Below are 15,586 nucleotides of genomic sequence, written 5' to 3' on the forward strand. Positions count from 1 at the left end.
TTAAGTTAGAATCTATTTATGTGATTTATTTATATATATGAGGTGTTAGTATTTTATTATGTGGCATTATTCTATTATTTATTAGAATATGAGAATTATTAGTGTAAGTAAAATTGAAGGTTAGAATAGAAATAAGAATAAGTTATTGGGCCTAAATAGATTTAGGAAGAGTGATTAGTATTATAAATAAGGAAGCTTAGGTTAGAAAGAATTTTTACGTTAAACCGCTTTTTGGAGAAAGAGGAGAAAGTGGAAAACTCAGAGAGAGAACCCTAGGAACGAAGAACGCTGCTTTTGATTTCAGAAAAACAATCTAAGGTAAGGGTGAGACTATCTTTCACTAATATTAAGTCTGTAGATCATTAGATTGCATCTAACGTGTTTTAGGATGAGTATTGTAAGATTATGAGAATTAGGGTTTGAGTGAGAATTGATGATTAGGTGATGAAAATCCGTTGAATTGATGTAAGGGGGAGTCTCTATTCACCGTAAGGGTTGTATGAACATGTGGGTAGTGAAGGGTTGTTAATTTTCATTTTTTTTTATTTATTTGATGAATCTATGATTAAATTCTTGTTTTTTTATGTTGCTGAACTATACGTTTGATTTTAAGTAATTTTATTGCACTAGAAAACCGATGTATACCATTTAAGATTTCTGCTACTGTTTAAATTTTAAAAGTCAGCAATATTTATATGTTTGTAGATGAAAAAGATACATCTTCTTATATATTAATATGTAGAAAAGTTTTAAAATTGAAGACATCGAGATTTGATACTCCTTATATCTATATATATCGGATAGTAAGACCAAGCAATGGTTCATAATATAATGCCCAGGAATTGTCCCGTAATATGATAGTTGTATTTTGAATTTCTTCAATACATCCATTAGATGAGCTCTTAGGAATATATATATTTTTGTTTATCTATCTATCATGGTGTCCTTCATTATGCAATTAGGATTAACAGTCTTCTTTAGCTACGAGTATATACCATTCATGGCCTTTAAACACTATTATAGCCAATACAGTTTGTCGTTATAAAAATAAGGATTGGCTTCTTCTAATTTTTCTTGAAATACGGATTCTAGAATTGGTTGTTTATTCTTATAAAGATTTGTTTCTTTTGTTTTAGAAAACCATTGATTTTAGATTTTCTTTTCTTCTATTTAAAAATTTATTTGGTATACGTGAATCAGTTTTAGCATCATTTTCTATATATGAAAATGTCAGTTTTTGCTTGATTTAAAATTGAATAATTGACTTATAGTATGATTGTGATGTTTGATTTGATGTGATATTATATTATGTGTATTAATGTGTTATTTGAAGATGTATGATTTAATGATGATGTGAAAAAGATGTGTAATTGTCGAGTCATCTAAAGATGTGCTATTTGAAGTTGTGTGAATTAAAGGTGTGTTATATAAAGATATGTTATTTGAAGTTGTGTGATTTAAAGATGTGTTATATAAAAGTTGTTATATGCTGCACTTGTTGCTGTTTGCTGTTGTTGACCATTAATGTCATAAAGTTGTAAGTGTCGGTCTAAGTCAAAGAGTTTGTTAAGTCGTCGAGTCGTTATGAAGTCATCAAGTTGTTAAGATGTTATGTTGTCAAGATGTTAAGATGTCATAGATGTTCATGAAGTTTCTAAGACGTAAGATGTTGAGTCCATGCATACTCATTTAAAGATGAGGGCTCATGCCCTGGAGCTTTTGCTCAAACACGACGATGGAGCTTTTGCTCAACCATGACGATGGAGCTTTTGCTCAAACACGACGATGGAGCTTTTGCTCAACCATGACGATGGAGCTTTTGCTCAACCACGACGATGAGGGCTTATGCCCTAAAATGGTACCACATGCATTTGCATTTCATGATGATTCGAGATGGTTTAAGACGTTAAGAGTTGCATAGTCGAGTCTAGATGCATTGTCAAGTCAAGTTGTTAAGTTGTGATGTTTTAACGAATTGCCTTGTGATGTCTTTTAGTATGATGATATGTGACGATGACTGTGACTGCTATATGATGATATTTTGCTAAGATGAATGATGATGTTTATGTATTTAATTATAGTTGTTAAATTATAAGATGTTTATGTTGTTAAATGTAATTTATGATTTATAAGCTTAATATTATTGTTTGAGAAATCTCACCCCTTCTGCGTATATGTTGCCTCGACCGTGGGTAATGTGCAGGTAATAAAGACTAGCTGTGTTCGTGAGTAGACTCCTCACATCGTGTCTAGGATGCTCTGATACGTAACGGGATGGGGATTTTAATACTATTTTCTGTTCCTTTACGTATTGTTTTTGAAGTTTAAGAATTATTTTTGAACTAAGATTTATGAGACTTTTATGATGAGGCCTGCGTGCCAAAGACTATTTTAGATGTTGAATTAATTCCGCTGCGAGATATTAAATAATTTGTTGATTGAATTTGAAGGATAAATATTTATTTATTCCATTTATGATTTTTAAGAAATGTGACATTCCGTTTTGTGAAGAAAAACTCTGATTTTATTAAGAAATTTTTACGTTGGGAAAACGGGGTGTTACAATTGGTATCAGAGCAGATCGGTCCGTCCGGCCAAGTAGATGAGTCGTTGTGTCGTGTCGTCATGTTTTCTAGTTAGTAGTTATGTTTTTTTACGTGATCATGTCTAACTGACTAACTTTGATGTGATTTTTGTGTATTGTTTGAAGTTCTATTGTGTTATATATTGTTTAAGATATTTAAGCAATAATTAAATTCATTTTCTCTTATGCTCTGAATTTTGAGGACGAAATTCTTTTAAGTTGGGGAGAGTTGTAACGCCCTCCTTTTATTTAATTATTTTTTTATTAAGTTAGAATCTATTTATGTGATTTATTTATATATATGAGGTGTTAGTATTTTATTATGTGGCATTATTCTATTATTTATTAGAATATGAGAATTATTAGTGTAAGTAAAATTGAAGGTTAGAATAGAAATAAGAATAAGTTATTGGGCCTAAATAGATTTAGGAAGAGTGATTAGTATTATAAATAAGGAAGCTTAGGTTAGAAAGAATTTTTACGTTAAACCGCTTTTTGGAGAAAGAGGAGAAAGTGGAAAACTCAGAGAGAGAACCCTAGGAACGAAGAACGCTGCTTTTGATTTCAGAAAAACAATCTAAGGTAAGGGTGAGACTATCTTTCACTAATATTAAGTCTGTAGATCATTAGATTGCATCTAACGTGTTTTAGGATGAGTATTGTAAGATTATGAGAATTAGGGTTTGAGTGAGAATTGATGATTAGGTGATGAAAACCCGTTGAATTGATGTAAGGGGGAGTCTCTATTCACCGTAAGGGTTGTATGAACATGTGGGTAGTGAAGGGTTGTTAATTTTCATTTTTTTTTATTTATTTGATGAATCTATGATTAAATTCTTGTTTTTTTATGTTGCTGAACTATACGTTTGATTTTAAGTAATTTTATTGCACTAGAAAACCGATGTATACCATTTAAGATTTCTGCTACTGTTTAAATTTTAAAAGTCAGCAATATTTATATGTTTGTAGATGAAAAAGATACATCTTCTTATATATTAATATGTAGAAAAGTTTTAAAATTGAAGACATCGAGATTTGATACTCCTTATATCTATATATATCGGATAGTAAGACCAAGCAATGGTTCATAATATAATGCCCAGGAATTGTCCCGTAATATGATAGTTGTATTTTGAATTTCTTCAATACATCCATTAGATGAGCTCTTAGGAATATATATATTTTTGTTTATCTATCTATCATGGTGTCCTTCATTATGCAATTAGGATTAACAGTCTTCTTTAGCTACGAGTATATACCATTCATGGCCTTTAAACACTATTATAGCCAATACAGTTTGTCGTTATAAAAATAAGGATTGGCTTCTTCTAATTTTTCTTGAAATACGGATTCTAGAATTGGTTGTTTATTCTTATAAAGATTTGTTTCTTTTGTTTTAGAAAACCATTGATTTTAGATTTTCTTTTCTTCTATTTAAAAATTTATTTGGTATACGTGAATCAGTTTTAGCATCATTTTCTATATATGAAAATGTCAGTTTTTGCTTGATTTAAAATTGAATAATTGACTTATAGTATGATTGTGATGTTTGATTTGATGTGATATTATATTATGTGTATTAATGTGTTATTTGAAGATGTATGATTTAATGATGATGTGAAAAAGATGTGTAATTGTCGAGTCATCTAAAGATGTGCTATTTGAAGTTGTGTGAATTAAAGGTGTGTTATATAAAGATATGTTATTTGAAGTTGTGTGATTTAAAGATGTGTTATATAAAAGTTGTTATATGCTGCACTTGTTGCTGTTTGCTGTTGTTGACCATTAATGTCATAAAGTTGTAAGTGTCGGTCTAAGTCAAAGAGTTTGTTAAGTCGTCGAGTCGTTATGAAGTCATCAAGTTGTTAAGATGTTATGTTGTCAAGATGTTAAGATGTCATAGATGTTCATGAAGTTTCTAAGACGTAAGATGTTGAGTCCATGCATACTCATTTAAAGATGAGGGCTCATGCCCTGGAGCTTTTGCTCAAACACGACGATGGAGCTTTTGCTCAACCATGACGATGGAGCTTTTGCTCAACCACGACGATGAGGGCTTATGCCCTAAAATGGTACCACATGCATTTGCATTTCATGATGATTCGAGATGGTTTAAGACGTTAAGAGTTGCATAGTCGAGTCTAGATGCATTGTCAAGTCAAGTTGTTAAGTTGTGATGTTTTAACGAATTGCCTTGTGATGTCTTTTAGTATGATGATATGTGACGATGACTGTGACTGCTATATGATGATATTTTGCTAAGATGAATGATGATGTTTATGTATTTAATTATAGTTGTTAAATTATAAGATGTTTATGTTGTTAAATGTAATTTATGATTTATAAGCTTAATATTATTGTTTGAGAAATCTCACCCCTTCTGCGTATATGTTGCCTCGACCGTGGGTAATGTGCAGGTAATAAAGACTAGCTGTGTTCGTGAGTAGACTCCTCACATCGTGTCTAGGATGCTCTGATACGTAACGGGATGGGGATTTTAATACTATTTTCTGTTCCTTTACGTATTGTTTTTGAAGTTTAAGAATTATTTTTGAACTAAGATTTATGAGACTTTTATGATGAGGCCTGCGTGCCAAAGACTATTTTAGATGTTGAATTAATTCCGCTGCGAGATATTAAATAATTTGTTGATTGAATTTGAAGGATAAATATTTATTTATTCCATTTATGATTTTTAAGAAATGTGACATTCCGTTTTGTGAAGAAAAACTCTGATTTTATTAAGAAATTTTTACGTTGGGAAAACGGGGTGTTACACTAGATACATAAGACATGGTTGCTACTTCTTACTATTCCATCCATATGAGATTAAGTGTTGTATTTGGGTGTTTTTAAGGAGGTGGTTACTTGAATTGATTTGAATGATAGCATTAATATATTATTTACTAAAACATCTTTATTAATTGTAGTTTGTTTAACTAAAGTACGGTTAAATAGAGTTAAATAGAGTACAATTAATAAAGAAACCATATCTTTACGGACATTTTTTTTATAAAAGTTTAATCAATTAATACTTAATTACAATTATCAGATAAAATGATTTATTTTCTTCATTTAATCAATTAATACTTAATTTTCTTCTATTTAACATCCGTCATTTATTGAGTCAAAATTAAAACATTTTTTGACAAAAAAAAATATATGATATATTATCCATTATTATATTACGTAAGAACTTTCAACCTTAGACTAACTTTTCTCTAAAAAAAAAATAAAAATAGACTAACCTTATTTATCAAAAAACCTTAGACTAATTTACATGTCAGTTCTCTTTTAAGTTTCTACTTTCTTGACCAATTTTAATTTCATTATATATTTATGTATAGTTTATAATTATAATTCAAATCAAGTTAAATTATAAGACTCAATTATTGATTCCTTCAACAAAAAAAAAGACTCAATTATTGATGTATGAATTACCATTAAAAGAGACACTTTTTTTTTGTAGTATATTTTTTTTTATAAATACGACCACTGTTCCTTCAAAAAATTAAAGAATAGACTCAATTGTTAAAGAATAGCCGCAATTAACAAATCTGGCCGGTGCTTGATCCGTGATTATTAGGGATGGTGTTGGATACGTAATCATTACCATTACTATAAGCGAAAACAAATTTGGAGTAGTCTCCGTAGAATTTTATCCATGTAAAACAAAATTAAGGGGGGTGTATTGGATTAGGATTTTAAAAGACTATTTTAATAAAAAAAGTCTTTAAGATTTTAAAAGACTGTGTGAGATTGTATTGATTCTGTGAGATTTTAAAAGACTTTTTATGTAAAAGACTTTATACACTCAAGATTTTAATGGATTTATCACATTGACTTTTAAGGATTTCAAAGGATTTTATGGGATTTTAAAATTTTAAAGGATTCAATGAATTTTAGGGAAAAAAAGAACAAACTTACAAGTGTGAATGATAAAAATAATGAACAAATAAATTCTAGTGTTTGAATAAAGAAAAATAAAACCAATAAAAAATTCTTTTACTATTGATTTTAAAATTTTAAGGATTTTATTGATTCTATAAGATTTTAAGGGACTGAAAAACACTCTTAACACATTATTCTCCATACACATTTTTTATTTGTTAAAAATGTTATTCCCACAAAATTCAATTGTACATATTTAAAATTATGACAGCCCTTACAAATCTTTCAAAAAAAAAATATTGTGCCAGCCCTCATTTTGTGTTTGAAATTAGAGAAGTCGTTTGAGTTTTTCTAAGAGAGGTGAGAGAGAGAGAATAGAGGAGGGAGGGAGAGAGGGGAGAGAGAGAGAGAGAGAGAGAGAGAGAGAGAGAGAGAGAGAGAATGGAGAGATAGAGAGACGAAGAGAGAAAGGAGAGAGGGGGGAGGGGAGAGAGAGAGAAGGGAGAAGAAAGAGATAGTAACTTTTAAATGAAAAACAATCCCAAGAAATCTCATCTTTTCATGAAAGACTTTTTCTTATTAAAATTACACTACAAAATCCCACAAAATCCATCAAAATCCAATTTATTAAACAATCCTTCGAAATTTGAATGATTTTGAATACCATGAGACTTTTTTTAAGGGATGAAAAGTCTTGATTGAATACCTCAAGACTTTTTTAAAATGACAAAGAGTCTTGATTGAATACCACAAGACTTTTTTTAAGTTGCAAAAAGTCTTGATTGAATACCACAAGACTTTTTCATAATTAAAAAGTCTTTTAAAATCTCATAGAATCCTAATCCAATACATCCCTCTAAAAATCGTAATTAATTATACAAGTTAAATATTATATTTTTATTGTACCAAAAAAAAAATATTATATTTTTAAGGGTCATGCTAACCGGTGCTTCCGAGGCACCGGTTAAGCATACCAAAAAAGAAAATTATTATCATAAAAGAAAACTGTTTTTGAAATTTTATAAATTAATTACACAATTTTAATGCATTAACTACTATATTTTTTTTTTAATATGCTTAACCAGTGCTTGGGATCACTGGTTAGCATTTCCCTATTTTTAATGTAAAATTTATATTCTAAGATCTCTAACATGTGCATTAAAAACTCAAAATTAGAAAGATGCAAAAAGTTTTTATACAATAGATTATTAAAATAAATTGACGGAAAATTATTAAAAAAATTCATGATTGAAAATCATGTGAGGAAAATCGATGACACTTGTTTGGGAAATTAAATAAATACTGGTAGGAATTGGTCTTTGCTAGGGGATGACGAGACAGTGACCTGGGGGATGGCTCTTGATAGTTATAGTACCTATTATTAGTCACTGTTGGTGTCGTGACTAAATTGGTGTCGTGACTAAAGTCAAATGCTGCGGCCGGTGATCTATTTTCATGTGGAAAAATGATATTTTGACAACCACTTTTTGATAATTTTTAGACAATTTTCTCTCTCATACTCACATGATGTTGTTATCCTCTCTCTTCCTTTTTCTCTCTCCATTGTTTTTGACCAATAAAAAGTGAGAAAAACAAAGTTGTCATCAAATGGATGTCAAAACATCATTACTCTTTTATGTGTGACCGGTACTAACGAAACAGTAGTAGTATTATGTTCACATGATCAGATATCTTGTGCTTTCAACATGTAAAATTGTTTGTGAACTCCTCAAATGAATTTAACTTTATTGCCTCCTACCCTCCATAATGGACTAAAATTCGACGGTTACGGGACCACGCCATCCGTAACCGCTTTCCAACGGCTCCTCTCCCTTGATTTCATGAGGCTTTGCGCTCTCAGGTGCATATCCTCTCTATTTGGGTAAGAAATTGCAATCTCAATTTCCATTTATAAAAACACAACACGAGGAAAATCAAACATCAACGGTTATAGTTTATTTCATGAATTATTTTATTTTAATTAATTAACAAACTTAGAAATCACGCCCTCCTCTTTCTCTCTCATTTTGACTTCAGCCTTGCAGAACCTGGAAAGATTCTTAAGTTCGTGAGGTTGTTGCTATAACACAACGCCACTGTCATTGTTAACAACCCATCATCGTCATAGTGTTGTTGTCGCTGTGCTGACTCGTCATCGCGCCACCGTAGTAGAGGGTCGGGATCTTGTTGTCGTCGCCGATTCCCTCCCATCTCATGTTAAACCTATACCCACTCAAATTGGTTAAAGATTTATGAATAATCTAACAAAAAAACCATAAAGTTGTGAGGCTGTAGATACAATTCATGAAAGAATTATAACAAGAGTTTAAATAGATTAAGATTGAATTTTAAAGCTTTTACCAGTAAACCCAGTGTCTTGTTTAAAGAGATTAAGATTGAATTGTGCTACAACAGTGACGGAAACATGTGAAGGTCACCGTGCCAATGAAGAAGGGATAAATTGAAGAAGAAAAGTGTGGTTGTTGAGCGGACAAAGAAGGGTCGCATGATTTTTTTGTTTCTAAAATGATATATTTTTTTTAAATTTATGGGAGTATGTGTTCAAAATAAATGTGAGCCATTGATATCTTACTTTTCCACATGTCATGTTCTTATGAATGGAAATTGAGATTGCCATTTTTTTTACCCAAATGGAGAGGATCTGCACCCTGCGCTCTCACCTATAAAAGGGGCATTTTGTTGTCCTATTGGGTCTAATTCATTTTAACTCAAACCTTCCATTTTTGTTCTCTTACTAACTTGAGGGTCAAAGGGTTAGCAAGTACCCTCAACTTGCAATCAACAATGTAAAGATCGTCAGGCGTCGTTCTTATGATCAACCAAGAACAATGTTGCCATCAGTGGGAATTTAGTTTCCACATCTTTTTCTTTCAATGATAAATTTTTTCCAAAAATCCAAAAATATACCATTAGAAGCAAAATTTCCCCAAAAGCATGGTTCACCACATCAATCTTGATGAAGGAAAGGGCTGCTTTTCCATCTGTGATTAAAACTCCTAAGCAGAAAAGAGCACCACCTTTGTCGGAAGTCTCACTGCCACCATCTATAATAAGAATGAAGTATATCATGAACAATCTTGTACAAGTCGTCCAGAAACGTAATCGCATCATCAAAGACCATAACCAGTGTCTTTGACAAGTGGAAAGGCATCAATCAATAGTGCGACCGAGCGCCGCTGCCCAGAGTTAACGTTCGGTGTGATCAAATTGTCGCCGAAACGAAATTACTTCACCGCAATCACAAAGTTGAGAGATCTAGATCCCCACAACCCTCTAAAGTGGTACAACCTCAAAAGTCCTCGTGAAGACACTATCAAAAACCGAGGCATCAACGTTGTTACTCCATGTCTAACCATCTCGATGACGCAAAAAAAAAATTACCCCCGAGAACCATTCACCTAAAGGATATAAAATGGTTGCATCCCCATCGGACGGAAACCACCCTTGATGGACTCATATGATGGAACTGTTGATCCATATGAGCACATAAAAAACATTGAAGTAATCCTCGACTGCATGAATGTTTGAGGCGATATGAAGTGCAAGTTGTTGGTCACCACTTTGAGGAAGGGCCCAATGACCTTATATAAAATCCTTCGCCAAGAATTTATCAGCTCTTCAGAATAATTATGCAGACAATTCACCTCCCATTTGACAACATCGGGATGACAACATAAGACAGTTGCAACCCTAGAAACCATCTTTCAAGGTAAAAATCAGTCGTTTCAAGATTACATTGAACGATTCGATAAGGAGATCATCCAAGTTTGAAGAACCGATGAGAGGATGAAAATGCATTTGTTGATGAGAGGCCTTCGTCGTGGAAGCGACTTTGCCCAAACAATTGGCGTCGATGAGCCGAGGAACTTGAATGATTTCCTAAACAAAGTATAGACATGCATAAGGTATGAAGAAAAAAAATTGTGTAGTGGAGGTTCAGAAGTCCAGAAAAAGGATATGATCCCAAAGTTGAGTCATTGAAGAGGAACAATCAAGAAAAATACAGCAAAGACCAGCCTTAGAAAGAAAGTTAATGACTCATTGGCCGTTTTAGCGAGTAGACTCCTCGCCCTCATTTAGATAGTATATCCTTGCAGAATGTGTTGTTGCAGAATTCAAGGAAGTATAGATCAAATTCCAAAAACCCATATCAGAGAAAGCATGAGTGGACAAAAGTAAATATTACATGTTTCACAAGTGCCACACGCAAAACAATGACGATTTCATTCATCTCAAAAAGGAAATCAAAATCCTCATATTAGGAGGAAACATGAGGTAATACAAAAGGAGAGACTCCACTATGGAAAGGAAGAACCGATTTGATCTGCCACGATCAAGAAAGGTGACTAACATTACCATGATAACGACTAAAGAAAATAACGAAGAAAGCAAGGATAAAGGTTTTCAAGTGGCCATGGCAATAACAAGACTCGAAGATTTAACAATTTTCCTACAAACATGAAAGTGGCGAACAACTTGTTCATGAGCACAAGGGAGTTCTTGCGATATCATGTACTCTGATTTGTTTCATAAGATCTATCTCAGACAAACAAAAATCTTATACCGTATATGAGATCAAACCTACAAGGTTTCAACAGATCCATCAATCGCCCATATGGGATATGCATAGTTGCTCGTCACTTTCGAAGAAAGAAAGTCGATGAGAATCATAAAGGTACAATTTATGACAGTGGACTACAAGTCCCTTCATAACTGCATTGTAGCAATACCCACATTAGTAGAATTATGAGTGCTCTCTTTGACAGTTCGTCTAAAGATAAAGTACCACATTAAAGATGAAATAGTAGCAATCTTCGATGTCGGCATCGAAGCTGCAAGATGATTCTTCATCGCAACTAACAAAGTTAAACTGTGGTTTCTTTATCGATAACACAAATAAAGAAAGACAAAATGCAAAGCAATAGATTATTCGACCGATCCCGAATGGCGATTTCTAGATTATTGATAACCGATAAAATTGTAGGTTATCACATTACACTTATCCTCCATAATCTATGATAAATTGAGTGATTGCATGACCTAAAGAATCTAATCAATAACTATTTAAGATTTTATGGTTTTAATTAGTTTTTAGTGTTATTTAATCATTTTGGACTAGTAATGCTTGTTTTAGATGTTTGATGGAATAAGGTGGGGAATTGCTCTGGAGATCTTGGAAGCTACATCGTGAAGCTGAAGATGTAGCACACCGGATCTTCAGCAGGGTCGTACAATAGTACGAACTCATGGGACCCATTTTATCATTACTTAATGAATAAGTTCTTTGAGGTGGCGCTAATGATTGGCAGTACAAGGAATAAAGAATATGCATGATGTTGAAAGGATAAGACAAGGACAACTCATAGGAGAAATGACCAAAGGGTACAGCTTCTAATGGTTGACCATATACTATAAAAGGACAACCACATGTCAGTGCCAATGGACGTCATGAATTTTACCTTTGTGAATTGAGCGGCCAAGTTCCAAATATGGTTAGCAATCACTAGAGTTCTCACTCCATCTCATCTTTTTCATAGATGAGCTTGAGTGCTAGTTCTTAGTGATTTAGAGTTAGAATTACTTAAGTGATGCTTCAAGCGCACCTCTTTCCTAGTTGGAGTGTAATCTTTCAATAACTCTCTATTATCTATCAATTTAACTTTTCATGTTTTCATTTATGTTTCATTTCATCTCCGTCTTTATGGTTAAGCTCATCATGAGCTAAATTAAACTTCTTCTTATGGTTTAACATAACGAGGTTATGATATTCTTTTCTTAAGATATATAAAGCTATATCTTCGTGTTTCTTTCAAACAAACAGTTTTAACTCAAAAATTTTGAAAGTAAAACTTGATCACTTTTATTTTTAATGCTATAGTTCACTGAAACCGAGAGGGTATAAGAATGGAAAATGTTTGTTTGATATGAGTTACATCCCTAAGTATCAAGAGGTGACTGGAACAAGACAGACTACTTGAACTTAAACCAGATCTTGGAAGAGCCTATAGATGCGCCAAAATCTATCTAGGAGTCTTGTCATAGGTCACGACTTAGCCTCTCTCAAAATCAGTGTCATTTTCAATGGATAATAATCTTTTTTAAGTATACTCTATTCTTTTGTTGATGATTTCAAGTATACTTTCTAATTTGCACTATCAATCTCAAGTTAATATGTTTTTATGATAATAATGAATACATCAATACTTGATGTAATTAATTTGATAAAAAAATTAAAAAAACATTTATGGTCATTTCTTAATTTATAAATGTTACTCATTGTAGTACAAAGGAGTACCATGCAGGCCATGTCCATTGAGGTCAAAGTAAAAACAAAACGTCATACTCATCGTATCATCATAACAATTGATGGCAATGAGAAAAGATTAGAAACCCATTAATCTTTTGAAACTTCTATTAAAGTGACTCAAGTTTGCATTTTACTCCATCTACTATATAATAAACATTTGTTTTTTCAATCAACATATATTTTATCAAACCGTGGTACATGCATCGGATATACTATATGTTAATTTATTACATTGAAATTACATATATACACCGTGTGGTGTATTCAACATTTGTTTTAACTTATTAGAAGGTTTTTTCAAACAAGTATTTCACTACCATACATAAAGAATGGTTATCCTTGGGGTCCTCCTTATATGAGTCCGAGGAAGATAGATACAAACTTGGATAACTAATTGTTTGTTTCATTATTATTAGAGATAGGGATGGAGGGACTGTAAAGTCATCATGTCATGCCAAATTTTCAAGACATTATATAGTGTACATGTTGTCCATAGTGCAATGGGAGGAAGATATGATGTCTCTATCTCTATTCCCAAACGTGGAAGATAACAAAAGCAGAAAACTCATCGAATCCTTTAATTCTTATCATGTTGTGATGTTCAAACATGATTATTTGCTAAGGACATTATAGTGGACCATACATTTCCAACAACTGTTTTATGTTCCTTCAAGGGTACCACTCCATGTGCACGCCTTTATATCCTTTCCCTCTCTAATCCGTCACATATATAATTTCTTCTTGTTGCAACAGTTCCTTTATACGCCACGTTTGTAAGAGGGAAATGTTTTCGGTAAAAAAAAATTGTGCTAACTTTCGGAGTAAAGTTAAAGTTTGAGCAAATGTGTATAAAACTTAGTTATTATGGATACTTTTTTTACTTAAACCATCAGCTTTCAAATAATTTTTATTATGTCTTTAAAGTTACTAATTTAAGAACTCAGTTGGAAATTATTTAAAAATTTATATTACTTGAATTCTTCACCATACTTGGTAGTGTCTCACCAAATTTATGCTGAGGTAACCTCAATTGATGTACCAAAGTTCTATAGCTAGCATGGTTTAAGGTACAATCATTCTCCTTAAAAGTAACGATCAATATGTAACTTTAGCATAAATTTGAAAAAAAAATGGTGGGAACGATAAAACTACAAAAGAAAAACTATAAGAGGTCAAAATTGCTTAAAAAAGTTTAGTCAAAAATCTCAAAATGGTGATATTTGAATAAGAAATGCATTTAAGCCTTTTATCAAATGAATGAATAGATAATTGATATATTCATTTTTAAGACTGTTTCTTTTTCCACCTTATGAGTTTCTCACGCGCCCTATGCAGTTTGGATTCTAAAATCCAAACTGCATAAAAACCCCACAAAACTTTCAAGAACATGTTGAAATGTTTCGGATTTTAAAATCCGAATAGAGCGCACGAGAAGCTCATAGGGGTGGGAAAAGTAACGGCCCCGTTGAATTGTACTGCTGTAGTAGCTGCTTCAATAAATGGACCTTCTCAAATAAAGCCCAATAATTTCCGGCCTGTTTTCAAGTAAGCATTACACCCCCCTAAAACGACATTTAAACAAGACACACATGAGAAGGATTAGCTCTGACTGTATGCTTATTAAGCAAACGACCAAAGAGCACAGGGAATGATTATCCAATCCAATCCAATACTTTAAATAATGAAAAACAAATAATAAAGCTAATCTTTCTTATTTTTTAAATAACCACTCATCATTTTTATTATATAAGAAGTTGACTCATTTACAAGATATACAGTTTTCGCTGCTATTATAAGAGTCTCTTTAATAGATGATATATAAATATCTATGTTATCATTCATTGTACCTTAATGTCTGCTCATTTCCTGGTAAACTTATGGAATCCAACCCACCTAAATTTTCGAAAAACAAAAAAAAAAATTATAGTACCAATCACAATATATAGTTGTTTACCATGATTTCGGTCTAGGAATAATCAACTAAATTCAAATAACACCTAAATGTTAGGAATATTTAGTTGGATATCAAGTGTGAAATTGTTGAAAATGAGTAATGATGAATTTTCAAACAATTTCATTGAAATAAGTTCAGATTTTATTATAGATGAAATTTGTTGAAAAAGAATAATATCAACCTAAATGTTATGAATTTCAAATAACTTTTGTAAGTTGGTCCTCATATTTTTCAAAATTTTCATATTGATCCCTATAAATTTTTAGAAAGTTACAAATTGGCTCCTATATTTTTAAGATTGACCTTCAAAATTTACAAAAATTAATAAATTGACCCCTCAAAATATTTAAAAATTGCAAATTGACTCTTATTTTTTAATTTTTAAATTTGGTCCAAAAATGAAATATTTTATTAATCTATCTAAACAAAAACATTTAAAAATGAATACAATTCATTTAAATTGCTCAAAATTCTAAATTATTTTATCCAATCACACTCTTAACTCTTTAAACAATTTTTTTTGAGGGTTAGATCTCATAACTTTTTTAATACCTTTAAGTTCAGTTTTTTTTTCTTCTGAGTAAACCATTAAATTGGTCTCTGTCTTTGTAGCAAATTCTCAAATTGGTTCATGACTATATTAATAACTCAAAACGGTCCTTGTCTTTGTCAAATGTTTCTCAGATTGGTCCCTGACTCTATTAGTTGTTTTGTATTTTGAGTGGTAATGGTTCAATGTCTTTTGAATATTATTTAGTGGCCAACACCATAATGACTTTTGGATCTTATTTAGTACGTTAATGACTTAAAATACAAAACAACTAATAGA

Source organism: Medicago sativa, chromosome 1, assembly GCF_051527215.1.
Source record: "Medicago sativa cultivar Bolivia chromosome 1, Bolivia_mono, whole genome shotgun sequence".
NCBI classification, from domain to species: Eukaryota; Viridiplantae; Streptophyta; class Magnoliopsida; order Fabales; family Fabaceae; genus Medicago; species Medicago sativa.